Source organism: Schistocerca gregaria, chromosome 2, assembly GCF_023897955.1.
Source record: "Schistocerca gregaria isolate iqSchGreg1 chromosome 2, iqSchGreg1.2, whole genome shotgun sequence".
Classification (NCBI taxonomy): Eukaryota; Metazoa; Arthropoda; class Insecta; order Orthoptera; family Acrididae; genus Schistocerca; species Schistocerca gregaria.
Window position 1 is genome coordinate 504,288,903 of NC_064921.1, and position 14,704 is coordinate 504,303,606.

At 37.9% G+C, this 14,704-nt stretch overlaps 1 protein-coding gene across 5 annotated transcripts in view; it reads left to right on the forward strand.

The window, feature by feature from the left end:
* The window catches only part of LOC126328814 (RCC1 and BTB domain-containing protein 1-like), a 203,583-nt gene that overhangs the window by 169,539 nt on the left and 19,340 nt on the right, over window positions 1–14,704 (forward strand). Inside the window, exon 12 of one of the 5 annotated variants that reach the window (XR_007561953.1) lies at window positions 11,796–12,012. The exons of the other annotated variants lie outside the window; for them this stretch is intronic. The gene's annotated coding sequence lies outside the window, so the exon portion shown is untranslated. The remainder of the gene's footprint in view (window positions 1–11,795; window positions 12,013–14,704) is intronic. 5 annotated transcript variants of the gene reach the window in all.

The window sequence follows — 14,704 nt, forward strand, 5'->3', positions numbered from 1 at the left end:
AAGATGGGGTTGGATGTTTTATCTGTTAGTGACATTCGGGTAAGGGGTGAGAAAGAAGATGAAGTGGGAGAATACAAGGTTCACCTGTCAGGAGTCAAAGCAGGAATAGCACAATGGGTGTAGGGCTTTACATCAGGAAAGAAATGGAACCCAGCATACTTGCAATAAGGTATGTAAAAGAACGACTGATGTGGGCACATTTGACTGTGTCTAGCAAGAAAATTAGGATTGTCAGTATATTCACATTGTGGAGGGACAGATCAAGAGAAGATGGATAGTTTTTTGGATGCACTCAGTGGTGTAGTTGTTAGAGTAAAGGACAAGGACAGTGTTCTGCTCATGGTTGATTTTAATGCCAGGATTGGAAATCGAACAGAAGGGTATGAAAAGGTTATGGGTAAATTTGGAGAGGATATGGTGGCCAACAGGAACGGAAAACAACTCTTGGATTTCTGTGCCAGTATGAGCTTAGTAATCACAAACTCCTTTTTTAAACATAAGAACATTCAACCCGGAAGTCAGGGGAACCAGATCTGTCATTGACTATATAACAGATCAGGAATTCAGGAAGGCTGTGAGGGACACACATGTTTTCAGGGTATTCTTTGATGACACTGATCACTATTTAATCTGCAGTGAAATTGGTATTGTGAGGCCAAAAGTGCAGGAGTTCACGTCCATATGTTGGAGGATAAGAGTGGAGAAACTTACTGATAAGGAAATCAGGCACAAGTACATAACAGTGATCTCAGAAAGATACCAGTTTGTTGAATGTAGTCAATTACAGTCATTGGAAAGGAATGGACAAGGTACGGGGACACAGTACTAGAAGTGGCTAAAGAATGTCTTGGAACAGTAGTGTGTAAGGGTAGGATGAAGCACACAGCTTTGTGGAATGACACAGTCAAGGCAGCCTGAAAAAGGAAAAAGAATGTGTATCAAAAATGGCTACATACTAGAACTCAGGTAGACAGAGAAAGTTATGTTGAAGAAAGAAGCTAAGCCAAACAGATAATTGCAGCATCCAAGAAGAAATCGTGGGAAGACTTTGGAAACAGGTTGGAGACTTTGGGTCAAGCTGCTGGAAATCCATTCTGGAGTGTAATTAGCAGTCTTCGAAAGGGAGGTAAGAAGGAAATAACAAATATTTTGGACAGGTCAGGAAAACTGCCGGTGAATCCTGTTGATGCCTTGAGCAGGAGGAGGGAATATTTTGAAGAGTTGCTCAATGTAGGTGAAAATATGATCAGTAATGTTTCAGATTTTGATGTACGATGGGATAGGAATGACAATGGAAATAGGATCACATTTGAGGAAGCGGAGAAAATGGTCAATAGATTGCAGTGCAATAAAGCAGCTGGGGTGGATGAAATTAAGTCAGAACTCATCAAATACAGTGGAATGTCAGGTCCTAAATGGCTACACAGGCCAATTTGAAATGGCATGGGAGTTGGGACATGTTCCATCAGACTGAACGAAAGCAGTAATCACACCAATCTTTAAACATGGAAACAGAAAAGATTGTAACAACTACAGAGTTATCTCTTTAATCAGCATTGTGGGTAAAATCTTCTCACGTATTGTTGAAAGGAAAGTGCAAGTATTAGCCTAGGACAAATTGGATGAAAATCAGTGTGAGTTTAGGCCTCTTAGAGGTTGTCAGGACAAGATCTTTAGCTTACGGCAAATAATGGAGAAGTGTTATGAGTAGAACAGGGAATTGTATCTATGCTCTATAGATCTAGAAAAGTCATATGACCGGGTTCCTAGGAGGAAGTTATTGTCTGATCTATGAGATTATGGAATAGGAGGCAAACATTTTCAAGCAATCAAAGGTCTTTACATAGATAGTCAGGCAGCAGTTAGAGTTGACAGTAAATTGAGTTTATGGTTCAAAGTAGTTTCAGGGGTAAGACCAGGCTGCAACCTGTCTCCACTGTTGTTCATATTATTTATGGATCATTTGTTGAAAACAATAGACTGGCTGGGTGAGATTAAGAAATGTGAACACACAATAAGCAGTCTCGCATATGCGGATGACTTAGTTGTGATGGCAGATTTGATTGAAAGTTTGCAAAGTAATATTTCAGAGCTAGATCAGAAATGTAAGGACTATGGTATGAAGATTAGCATCTCCAAAACGAAAGTAATGTCAGTGGGAAAGAAATATAAACGGATAGAGTGCCAAATAGGAGGAACCAAGTTAGAACAGGTGGACGGTTTCAAGTACTTAGGATGCATGGTCTCACAGGATGGCAACATAATGAAAGAACTGGAAGCGAGGTGTAGCAAAGCTAATGCAGTGAGCGCTCAGCTACGACCTACTCTCCTCTGCAAGAAGGAAGTCAGTACCGTATCTGTGCACCGTTCAATCTTTCGACCAACTTTGTTGTATGGGAGCGAAAGCTGCGTGGATTCAGGTTACCTTATCAATAAGGTTGAGGTTACAGATATGAAAGTAGCTAGGATGGTTGCAGGTACTAGTAGATGTGAACAATGGCAGGAGGGTGTCCACAATGAGGAAATCAAAGAAAAAACTGGGAATGAACTCTATAGGTGTAGCAGTCAGGGCAAACAGGCTTAGATAGTGGGGTCATGTTACACGCATGGGAGAAGCAAGGTTACCCAAGAGACTCATGGGTTCAGCAGTAGAGGGTAGAAGGAGTCGGGGTAGACCAAGGAGAAGGTACCTGGATTTGGTTAAGAATGATTTCGAAGTAATAGGCTTAATATTAGAAAAGGCACCAATGTTAGGGAATCGTGGAGGAATTTTATAAGGGGGACTATGCTCCAGACTGAACACTGAAAGGCATAATCAGTCTTAAGTGGTGGTGGTGGTGGTGGTGGTGGTGGTGATCTGATGACTATGACTTGTTACCTAGTTTGGTGTGGTGACCTGCCTGTAGATATTATACCCATCCTTAAAGGAGATGAAAATTTAGTTTTGATTGAGGACTGGAACACTTGGTTTAAGAATTTTGAAAGAAGGTTGTATATACTTCAAAGATACCCGGAGACACTGGAAGATTTTGCATAGCTTGTATAATGGTAAAACAAAGAATCAAATTGCAGATGAAAACTGAAAAAATGCAAGAGATGAAATAGTGAAGGCGGCAGTGTGTCAAATAGGCAAAAAGACTAGCCTCAGTGGAAATCCGTGACTAACACAGAAGATACTGAATTTAATTGACAAAAGGAGAAAATATAGCAGTAATTGAAGCAGACAAAAGAATACAGAAGTCTGAAACGTAAGGTTGACAAAAAGTGCAGTATGACTAAGTCGTTGTGGCCAGTGAACAAACCCAATACAAGGTGACAACTATTGAACTGTATGGAATAAAATCATCATAATTTCTGAATGGTTTGTGTGTGAACATTCAAACTGCACGGCTGGCCATGGGGTGTGATGGGAATTTTTATGCGTTGGTTTAGTGACGAAGTCCACTTTCATTTGGGTGTACCGAGCGAGGTGGCGCAGTGGTTAGCACACTGGAATCGCATTCGGGAGGACGACGGTTCAATCCCGCGTCCGGCGATCCTGATTTAGGTTTTCCGTGATTTCCTTAGATCACACCAGGCAAATGCCGGGATAGTTCCTTTGAAAGGGCACAGCCGACTTCCTTTCCCATCCTTCCCTAATCCGAGCTTGTGCTCCGTCTCTAATGACCTCGTTGTCGACGGGACGTTAAACACCAATATCTTCCTCATTTGGGTGGGTTCATCAGTAAACAAAATTGGTGAATTTGGGGGACTGAGAATCTGCATTTCCAATCGAGAAACCTCTTCATCCTTAGCAGGTGCCTGTGTGGTGTGCAATCTTGAGTCACGGAATAATCAGTGCAATATTCCTTGATGGCATGGTGACTACCAAACAATACATGAAGGCTTTGCAAGATGATTTCATCCTTATTATCCAAAGTGACCCTGATTTTGACAAGATGTGGTTCATACAAGATGAAACTCGGCCCCATTGAAGCGGGAGGAGCACTTTGGGGACTGCATTCTGGCTCTAGGGTACTGAGAGGCCACTGGCATGGGTCTCAATTGGCTGCCATAAACTCCAGATTTGAACACATGCGACTCCTTTTTGTGGGGCTGTATTAAAGACAAGGAGTACAGCAATAACCTCAAAATCATGGCTGGGCTGAAAACAGCCATTCAGGATGTCATCGACAGCATCAATGTTCTGACACTTCAGTGGTCATGCAGAATTTTCCTCTTCATCTTCACTGCATCATTACCATTGATGACAGGCATATCGACCATGTCATAACCTAAACCCAGTAAAATGTGTAGTGACGTTTACATGTTGAATAAAGTTCCCCCCCTCCCCCTCGTACACTTCAATAATTGTAACCCAGTACATGCTGCCAATACAGGAGAAGCAGCTGTATGAAAATCCAGAGCTCAGATGACAAGCCCACACTAAGCAAATAAGGGAAAGTTGGAAGGTGGAAGGAATATATAGAAGTGCTATACAAAGGAAATAAACTTCAGAATACTATTACAGAAAGATAAGAGGATGTAAATGAAGAAATGATCGGAGACAAGATACTACAAGAAAAATTTGATGGAGCACTAAAAGACAAGTGGAAACAAAGCCCCTGAAATAGGAGACTGTCCCTCATGATAATTAAGATGCTTGGTTGAGCCATCCATGATAAAAGTATTCCACCTGCTGTGCAAGATATATGAGAACGGTTGAGTACCCTTGGACTTAAGCATGCATACAAGGAGGCATACACATGCAATGCTCCTACATGGTACTGGTTGGATGAATTGTTCATCCACTTGGCATTATATAGGGGCATCGGTAGTGGTGTTGGCATGATGTGGGGCCATAGGTGGTGGTGGTGGTGGTGGTGGTGGTGGTGGTGGTGGTGGTGGTGGTGGTGGGGTGTGTGTGTGTGTGTGTTTGTTTTACTCCAGCTTGTAAAAGGGTTATTCCAAAAGCTAACAAATTTTCTTTCTTTCATGTGTGCGTATCAACAACTAAATCCTTCTGCTTTTTGGTGAGTGGTGTCCTTTACTGCAACAATGTAATAATTCAAATTTCAAAGAAGGCGGATACTGAGAGGTGTGAATATCACCGAACTACAAGTTTAATAAATCATGGTTCCAAAATACTGACGTGAATTATTTAGAGATTGGAACAAAAACCAAGGAGAGATCAGTTTGGATTTCAGAGAAATGTTGAAACACGTGAAACTATGCTGGCACTACAACTTACCTTAGAAGATGATTAAAAAAGGCAAAGCTAAATTTATAGCAGTTGTAACTTTACAGAAGGCTTTTGACAGTGCTTGCTGGAATACACTCTTTGCAATTATGAAGGTGTCAAGGAATAAAAAAAACTGTGTGGGAAATATTATTCACAACTTGTACAGAAACTAGTCTGCAATTATAAGACTCAAGAGACATGAAAGGGAAGCAGATGTTGAGAAGAGAGTGAGACAAGTTGTAGTTTACCACCAGTGTTGCTGAATCTGTACATTAAGCAAGCTGTGTGGGAAACCAAAAGAGAAATTGGGAAAGGAGATTAAAGGTCAGGGAGAAGAAATAAAAAGTGAAGATTTGGCAATGAATCGGCAATCTTGTCAGAGATGGCAAAGAACTTGGAAAATAAGTTTAATGGAACAAAAAATGTCTGGAAAGGATTATACAGATTGCGTTGATAGAAGTAAAACTATGTTAATGGCAGTCCAATGAAATGAGATGCTAAGCGAGTTAAATTGGAAAATGAAACACTAAAAGTACTAGATGAGGTTTGCTGTTTGGACAGCAAAATTACTGGCAATAGCAAGGAGAGTGTTTATGAAAGAGAGAGAGGTACATAAATTTAAGCTTCAGGAAGTCTTTCCTGCAGGTATTTATTGGAGTGTAGCCTCTTACAGAAGCAAAACATAGACAATCAACAGTTCAGGCAGGGAGTGGATAGAATCTTTTTAAATGTTTTACTGCAAAGAATGCTGGACATTAGATGGGTAATCACAGAGATTGGGAGAGTTGCACAGGGTGGACCAACATAGAGAGCAGAATCAGACTAGTTGTAGACTGAAGATGACAACAAGAAGAATGGTTTTCAAAACAATATATGGACTTTGAACTTAACTGACTTGTTTTGGATGCAGATTAAAGCAAAAGAAATTGATGAAAGGTGGAAAGAGCCAGAAGTTTTTTGAGAGTTGGTAATAGTGCATTATACAGTGATTGATGGAAAGGGGAAATAACAAAAAATGGAAGCTGCATTAGTAGCTTTGAGAGATGAAATAGTGAAACTACCAGAGGTTCAAATATGCAAAAAGATGAGGTCCAGTAAAACACCCTGTACAGTATGTGAGATATTGAATTAATTAATGTAAGGAGAAAATAAAATTGTGAGTAAATGAAGTAGAGATTCTACATATACATTAAAAAAAAATTATTGATAGAAAGTGCAAAATGGCAAAGAAGGAATGTCTTGCAGAAAAAGAAACGCTGTAAAAGCATGCATGAGTATGGGAGAGGTAGATTCTACATATAGGAAAATTAAGAAAAACATTGAACAAAAGAGAACAGTTTCTCAGATGCCAAGCCACTACTATGCAGAGAACGGAAAGACGAAAGATGGAATGGATATATTGGACTACGCAAAGGAAATAATCTTTTAAGGCAACATTATGGGGAGGCAGGAGGAACTGGATGAAGATGAGTGATGTGGTACTGTCAGAGTAATTTGATAGGGACTGAAGGACAGGCAAAATGAAATGCTTGGAGAAGATGACATTTCTTCAGAATATCTGTGGAGAACCATCCATTTACAAAATCATACCATGTAGTATGCAAGATACATCAGACTAGTAATGTATTAATACTAATTTCAGGAAGGGCATGTGCTGACAGGTGTGAATGTTACTGAACCATCAGTTTGATCTGCTGAATGGAATGGACAAGCATCTTGAAAAGAGGTTTTAATTTTAACATTAACAAAGTAAAACAAGTATGATAATGTGTGTGTCTCATAGTAAGGAAGCTCCAAAAAATATTATGGAAAGAGGTTTATGCAATTATTTAGTGATTATGAAGGGAGAAATAATCAATTTAAAGTTTCTTCACAAAAGTAAATTGCATAGAGTTCAGTTTGTGGGTTGTGGTGGTAGAAAACAGTGCTACATATTGCAGAGGCTAAGAATGCTTTATCACTTTAATTTTTTGTTTTTTTGCACAACATGTTTTTTTCTTTGTGGTGGTTCCAAAAACTTTACAAAAGCTTACTTTTGTTATTTCTGTTCTCTGTTTTATAGTATTTTTCTCTGTTAAGCTTTTGGTGTGTACTTCCCCTTTGTTGTTTAATATTCTTTGATATTTTGTAGAATTTTTGTCTGTACAGTATATTGTTTGTATCTGAGATAAGTTATCATGGTAATTTGACTGTCTTACTATTTTTGTATTTAGTAATTATGATTATTTAAATCTCAATTTAGCATTTAGAACTTGTGAATGGTATGCATGCTTATTATGATACACTAAATTAAAAAGATCGTAGGTTCAACATGAGATCTGGTAACTTGAATTCCATGACTGAATTCAGTATAAAATTAGGAAATATTTGTAATTAGTTCCCTGGACATCTTTGTTCTTGTAGAACTTTGTGTGCTTACATTGTTTCTCTCAATGTTTAGTGTGTAATATTGATTGGCATATCAAAAATTAGTATTATTTTATCAAAATTAAAAAAAACTGAATGTAATTTTGTGCTTTGTGTGTTATTAAAACTTCTGCTTAATTGTTTTCTTGTGAAGTCTTGGGTTGGTGGAAAAAATTTTTCTTCTGAGAAGAATGTCTTAACAGAATTCGGGTGTGATGCAGAATTTGATACATTAATAATGGTAATCTTCATCAGAACTCTCTTACTTTAATTTCTACATGGTAATTGACTTTTGTCTTAATGTAATTTTTCTCTGGATGAGTGGGAAAAATTGGTAATTTGGCGCTAACTGAAGAGGCAGCAGAATTTTGTATGACGGGAGACCTGTTATATAGTCTCAAATGTTTGTATTTCTTTTTCATTCCTGATAAATTTGGTTATGGAGCTGTGTTGTCACAGTTTCTTTCTCTGAATTATTAACTGGCTCCATCATCATCCATTGGCATGACAGGATGACGGTCTCCAAACATTTAATAGACTGTGCAATTTGCTGTCACATTTCCATATTAATTATTTTTTGTGTCGACTTGCTGCATTTTTGTGCTGTGTTTGTTATATCCAAGACAGTTACTGTCGTTATATTTGTGGCAGTTCTTTTTGCCTTTCTTGTGATAAATTTTTTTGTTCATATTGAGTGATTTTTGGGAATTTGTTGACAGCTATACTTTACATGGGTATGAATTTTACTGCTATCTGTATGTATTGTATATCTATCTTTACTATATTGTATATTTATCTTTACTGTCATGCTGTAAGCTATAAACATTCAGCTGCATAAGTAGCCTATATTCCTCAAGCACAGCATTAGTTTTGCACTGCTGGTAAGCACTACATTTCTATGTTATCTTTAGCTGACTGGTACAAGGACAGTAGAAACACATAACAGCACAGAGACTTCATTAGGTTTTGAACTATAGTTCTCTTTTTTGTTTAAGCAAGCACTGCACTTGGGCAGCTGTGAACTAGGAAAAGGGCAGTAGCTCAAAAGCTAGTAAATTTGTTGCGTGGTGAAGTGTTTCTATGTGCCATACATTAATCAGTTACCAGCAAGTGACTCCCTCTTAACGTTTGTTTACTTTTTAGTATGCTTATATAGTTATAAAAGGACATAGAGATTGTAAGATGTTGCATGATAGTAGAATATTGGTCCAGCAATGAAAATAAAGTAATTTGAAAAAAAAAAAAAACCGATTACCATTCTAGAATGAAAAGCTTAGCAATCACAGTATCTCTGACATTATTTGTAAATGAAGTTGTTCAGGAAATCAGCCTTTGAAAAAGAGAAACTGCCATAGGAAATAACTAAGATCAATACAGAGATAGAGGACCTTGTGGATAGTCAGTATAAATATGAGTATCACGAGGAAATTAATTTATATCTATAACTTGCAGTTTGTGATAGTGTGACATTACCAATTGAATTACAAATGCTGACATTTAAAAGTTGAAACCGTGTACAGAATATCCAAAACTAAGTAAGGCAATAACAAAATTAGAGTAAATTATTATTCAACATGAATATATAGTTTGTTTGAAAAAAGTAATAATAAAAATGTGCTGTATTCTTATAGGGAATAGTACTAGTCCGAATTAGAAAAAGGGCATGCAAATGTGTGTCCAGAAACAAAAGCTTTTGGGGATACGTGTCATTGTCTCCAGTGAAACTCTACCACCTTATTCTACAGGACGTGCTCATCGTGTTTACCATTCATTTTTATGCATCTTTCAGTCCTCCTCCTCAAAGGACCATGAACTTGCATGAATACACCTAGCTATCCTCAGATGTGGTTACATACATGATGCAAACTCATCTCTAACCTGTCCACATTGTTGATGGATGTGGAATATATCGATGCCTTTAAAAGTTCTTGAAGACAGAAATCCAAATGCTACAGGTCCATCTTGAGCAACCTCACAATTACTAAAGCAGTGCACCTGGTGTCTTGCTTCAGGGGTCAATTGAGGATTTGGATTTGCATACATGTGGTTATTGTGGAAGTTTCGTACCCCACGTTGTGTGGATTTCACCTTATCCGTAAATAAAATGTAAGCTGTGTATCTTTAGTGCTCGTTATTAAAATTTAAAGGCACAACTGTTGTCTAGCATGGCGATTTTGTAGCCTTATAGTGGTATCCATATTACTTAAAGTGCGTACAAAGTAACTGCTGTTGCAGGACTGACCATGCAGGAGCATGACTTCTACATTTGGCGACTCCAGTTCTTCACAGATGTATTAGTATCATCTTGTATTCATAGCTGCACTGCATCTCCCATTCAAAATGAGAACTATGTGAGGTCCACCATGTTCCCTTGTCCTTGTTTCAGATGTTCATATGTCTGCAAGTTGCTGGACAAAAACTTTGCTGAACATTTTTGCAGTTTTCTGTGGTTCTCCATATTAACATAAAGATCAATGAAAGCAGATAGTTTCTCTATCCCTTGATATTTGGAAAGCATTCAGTGAGATAAATCCCTTGCTGTCTAGAAAGAAGTTACTACTCATGTCTATGCATGAGAAACCTCCCCTGCATTCAGTATCATGACTTGCTGCAACGACACCTACAGCTTGATGCGCAACATTTATTTGTCACCTCTATTGGCCTCGTCGCTGATACTGTTTGCAAGTTTCTTATAAAGAGCAAACCATGTTCTTCCTAGCTGAATTATGTGAGCAGAGGCTCCCGTTATGTATGCTATGTATTTCAGCCCCAACTACTTAGAATATGTGTAAGCTGCAGGCATGTGGGAGGCATTGAGTTTGTATGTTTACTGGAATATTGAAATCACCTAACAATGTCAGACGAAAGAAAAGACATGATTTTTGCAAGGAAGTAACATCAAAATTTAGTTTTTAGTGATTCTGTTGCATGTTTTAATATGTAGTGAATTGATTTTATTCAGTTGCTCCTATCTGAATAAGCTGCACTCTTTTCAAAATAATGAAACTGGACTCTTTTCAAAATAATGAACCTGCACTCTTTTCAAAATAATGCTTAGGGTTTCTAAACTACATTTCTTTTTCAATACTGCACCAACATTCTACTGACTGACTTGTCCACTTTCATATGAAAACAGACTGACTTGCCTCATTTCGTACATCTCGTAGCATAAAATTCCTTTCTTTGTGGACTTGTTGAAGACAGCAATTATTTAGCACAATTAATTTCACAAGCCTGATATCACTATGATTGGATAATATTTGGAAGTGCATGCCATTGCAGTGTATGAGGTGCACAGTAGCTATTTTGTTAAGGGTAATCAACTCTCCAGCCAGTTCACGTGATGACAGCTGTAAGAGATTGAAAAGCATTAGTGTTAAGACCAAAACAAACGCTCACCAGATATGAGACTGTTGAAACCTTAATTATCCACTGCGTAAGCATTTGCAACAAACTTTAAAAAAAAAGTATAATCAAATTAAATGTGAAAGGATTTCTTGGTAGGGAGGATGTTGTATATTATCTCAGGTGGAAAACAATCAACAGATGTAATCAGGCATGATCCAGACAAGTGTGTTGGTCCACATTTGTGATGTGTATTAATGATGACAGACAATATTGACAGTTACCGCAGCCCTTTAGCAGATGTAGCAGTTTTCTGTAACAGAGCACTATATGAAAAAAAACCTGCAAAAATATCCAATCAGATCTTGATAGAATTTGGAAATAGCACAAAGATTTGTAACTTGCTTTAAACGCAAAGGAAAATGTTTGTGTGCTTCACAAAACACAGAAACATTGTAGCTTTTGACAACTGTAGCAGCAAGATGCATCTGGAATCGGTCAACTAATACAAATATCTGATTGTAAAAATTTGTATGGATATGTAATGGACAGGTGACGTAGGCTCTATCAAACGTGATGCTGACCAGTCTGGGATTCTTACCAGATAGGGTTGGTGGGGACATTGAAAAAATTCAGAGGACGATGGCTCTTTTTGTATTATTATGAAATGAGGAAAAGTATATCAAGGATATGATAAGTGAGTTGGCATGTTAATTATTAAAACAAAGGTGTTTTGCATTGTGGCAAGATCTTTTCACGGAATTTCAATCACTGACTTTCTCCTCCAAACATGAAAAATATTTTGTTGAAATTGCCTGTATAGGTACAGACAGAGCAATTGGAAAGAAGGGATTTGAACGGAATCCTCGGGAAACAAGGAAGAGAGGCAGGCCCAGACGAATGGGGAGGAGGACAGTGTACGGGGAAGCAAGGAGTGTTGGCAAAACGTGGTCAGAATTGATGGAAATGACCAAAGACAGGTAGATACTGAGTTCTTCTGCAGACTCTGTTCTCCAGAGGGGCCAAAGAAATTGAGTCAAGTAAGTACCTACCTAGGGAGAAATGACTATCATTAAAGAATAAGAGAAATTGGAACTTACACTAAAAGTTTAGGTGTTCATTTTCCCCGCATGCTATTTGAGAATGGAACAGTAGATAAGTAGTCTGAAAGTGGTTCTATAAACCTCTCTGCCAAGCACTTAAATGTATATTTCACAGTGATCATGCAGATGTAAATGTAGAAATTCAGATCAGACTCCTCTTGTCCTGTGTAAGTAATGAACAGTAGACCTAGGACAGATCAGTATTATAGTTGTGAATTGGTGTAGCTGTGTTGGGAAAGAACCAGAGCTCCAACCAGTCATCAAAAGGATTAAAGCAGAAATAGTTACAGATGGTAGATAAAGTCATCTGTGCATTTACCAAGGATGTAACTCTGTTCAGAAAGCACTGAGTATATTCAGTTGGTGTTAATCTGTTTGTTGCTGTTACAAGTAATTTATCCTTTAGTGAAATTGAAGTAGATAGTGTGCTGTGTGTTAGTGTGGTATAGGTTATACTCAACAACCAGAATAAAGTAATAATTGAGTTCTTTTACTGACCCCTCTGACTCAGATGACATAGTTGCTTAAAATTTCAAGGTAAGTTTGAGTCTCAGTCCAAATAGGCACCTGACTCTCACAATAATAATTGGTAATGGCCTCAAGATATCATCAATATGTTGATGAAAATACATGTTTAAAGTCAATTGTAGGTGAAAACTTTGTCAGAATCTTTTATTTTTTATTTTATTTATTTTTTTTAATTAATTTGAGCAGTTACTTCAGGAGACCACGCAAAGTGTAAATGGTTGTGGTAACATACTAGACCTCTTTGCAACACTCAATCCTGAGCAAATAGAGATCATCTAGACAGATACAGAAATTAGGTTGTAGTAGCAAGACTGAAAACCATAATATCCAAATCCACCAAAAATAAATGGAAAATATATCCTTAAAAAATATATATAAAAATTTCCTTGACACCTTCTTAAGAGACTTTGCACACTGTCTGGGCAATCGCTGGCCAGAAGTTGCTCCAATTTAAAGAAATATTGTTGACAGCAGTTGAGAGTTTAATATGAAGTAAATTAATGGTACACAAAACAGGTCAGGACACTGTTGCAAAAACAGTGAAACAAACACACCAGATTTAGGACACAAAATCTGAAAGGTAAACATTGTCTTACAGAAGCTTGAAACATAGTGTGGACTAAGATGTGAGATGCTTTTTGTAATTTCCACATTGAAACTGGGAGAAAATCCAAGGAAGTTCTAGTCATATGTAAACTAAACTGGCAGCAATACACAATTGACACCATCACTGCAAAGTAGCAATGGTGATGTTACCAATGACAGTGCCACTAAAACTGTGTTAATAAACACAGTTCTCCGTAATTCCTTCACCAAAGAAGATGCTGTAAGTGTTTCGGAATTCGAATTAAGAACATCTGCCATCATGAGTAATTCAGGAGTAGATATCCTCAGTGTAGCAAAGCAGCTTACATTTAATAAAGGTGAGATTGTATACCAGTTAAGTTCCTTTCTGAGTAGGCTGGTGAACTAGCTCTACTTCCAACAGTCCAATAAAACTGCTCACTTGATGAAAGATCTGTACCTAAAGACTGGAAAGTTGCGCAAGTCACACTAACACGAAGAAAGGAATTAGAAGTAATCTGATGAATTATAGATACATATCACTGACATTGATTTGATACATCTTGATACCTGCACTCATTAGCATGTGCTTCAGGGATACGGGGCGGCATGCTGGCCCAGGACTGAATTCACCCAGCGCATTAACAGGGAGGGCTGGTGTGCCGGAAAACCTTGATGTGGTTTTTAGTCAGTTTCCCACATTTGGTTAGGTAAACAGTCGGCTGATGTCACGTCCTACTTCAGCTACATGATTCACAAAGATTTAGAAAACATTCACTCCCCTTCAGATGAGAACACTAGATACAGACAGTTGGGTACACAAATTCCATCCTTTGAGAGGAGGGGTTTGGCAACAAAAAGGGTGTCAGAGGGATAATTCACATGCCACCCCCCCCCCATATAGGTACGGGGTGAAGGCAAAGGTGGAGACGAAGAAGAAGAAGAAGAAGAAGAAGAAGAAATTATGACATGATGATGAGTTACTGTAGGATATTGCAAATATACTGTGTTCAGACATTACGAAATACTCCAAAAAAATAATAATTCAATGGAACACAACCGCCACAAATTAACACAGTATTGTTCATGTCAAACACAACTTGTTCTTTATCAAGATGGAGAAATGAGGGCTATCGACAGGGACTCTGAAGTTGATTCCATATTTCTACAGTTCCAGAAGCATTGTTCACAAGCAGCTTCTAAACAAATTTTGTGCCTATGGAGTATATTCTCAGTTGCACAACTGAGTTCATGACTACATGTCGGAAAGGTCACATTTCATAGTATTTGATGTGTTGTCATTGAGTGCAACAGAAGTGATATCTGTGGTTCTGAAAGGAAGTGTTATAACCCCTTTGCTCTTCCTCAAGAAAATGTTACAGACACTTATCTGCTTTAAACTATATAAATAATTTAGGAGACAATCTGAGCAGGACTTTGGAGTGTTTGCAGATTATGCTGTTGTTTACCATCTATTAAAGTCATCAGAAGATCAAACTGAATTGTGAAATGATTTAGACGGGATATCTGTATGTTG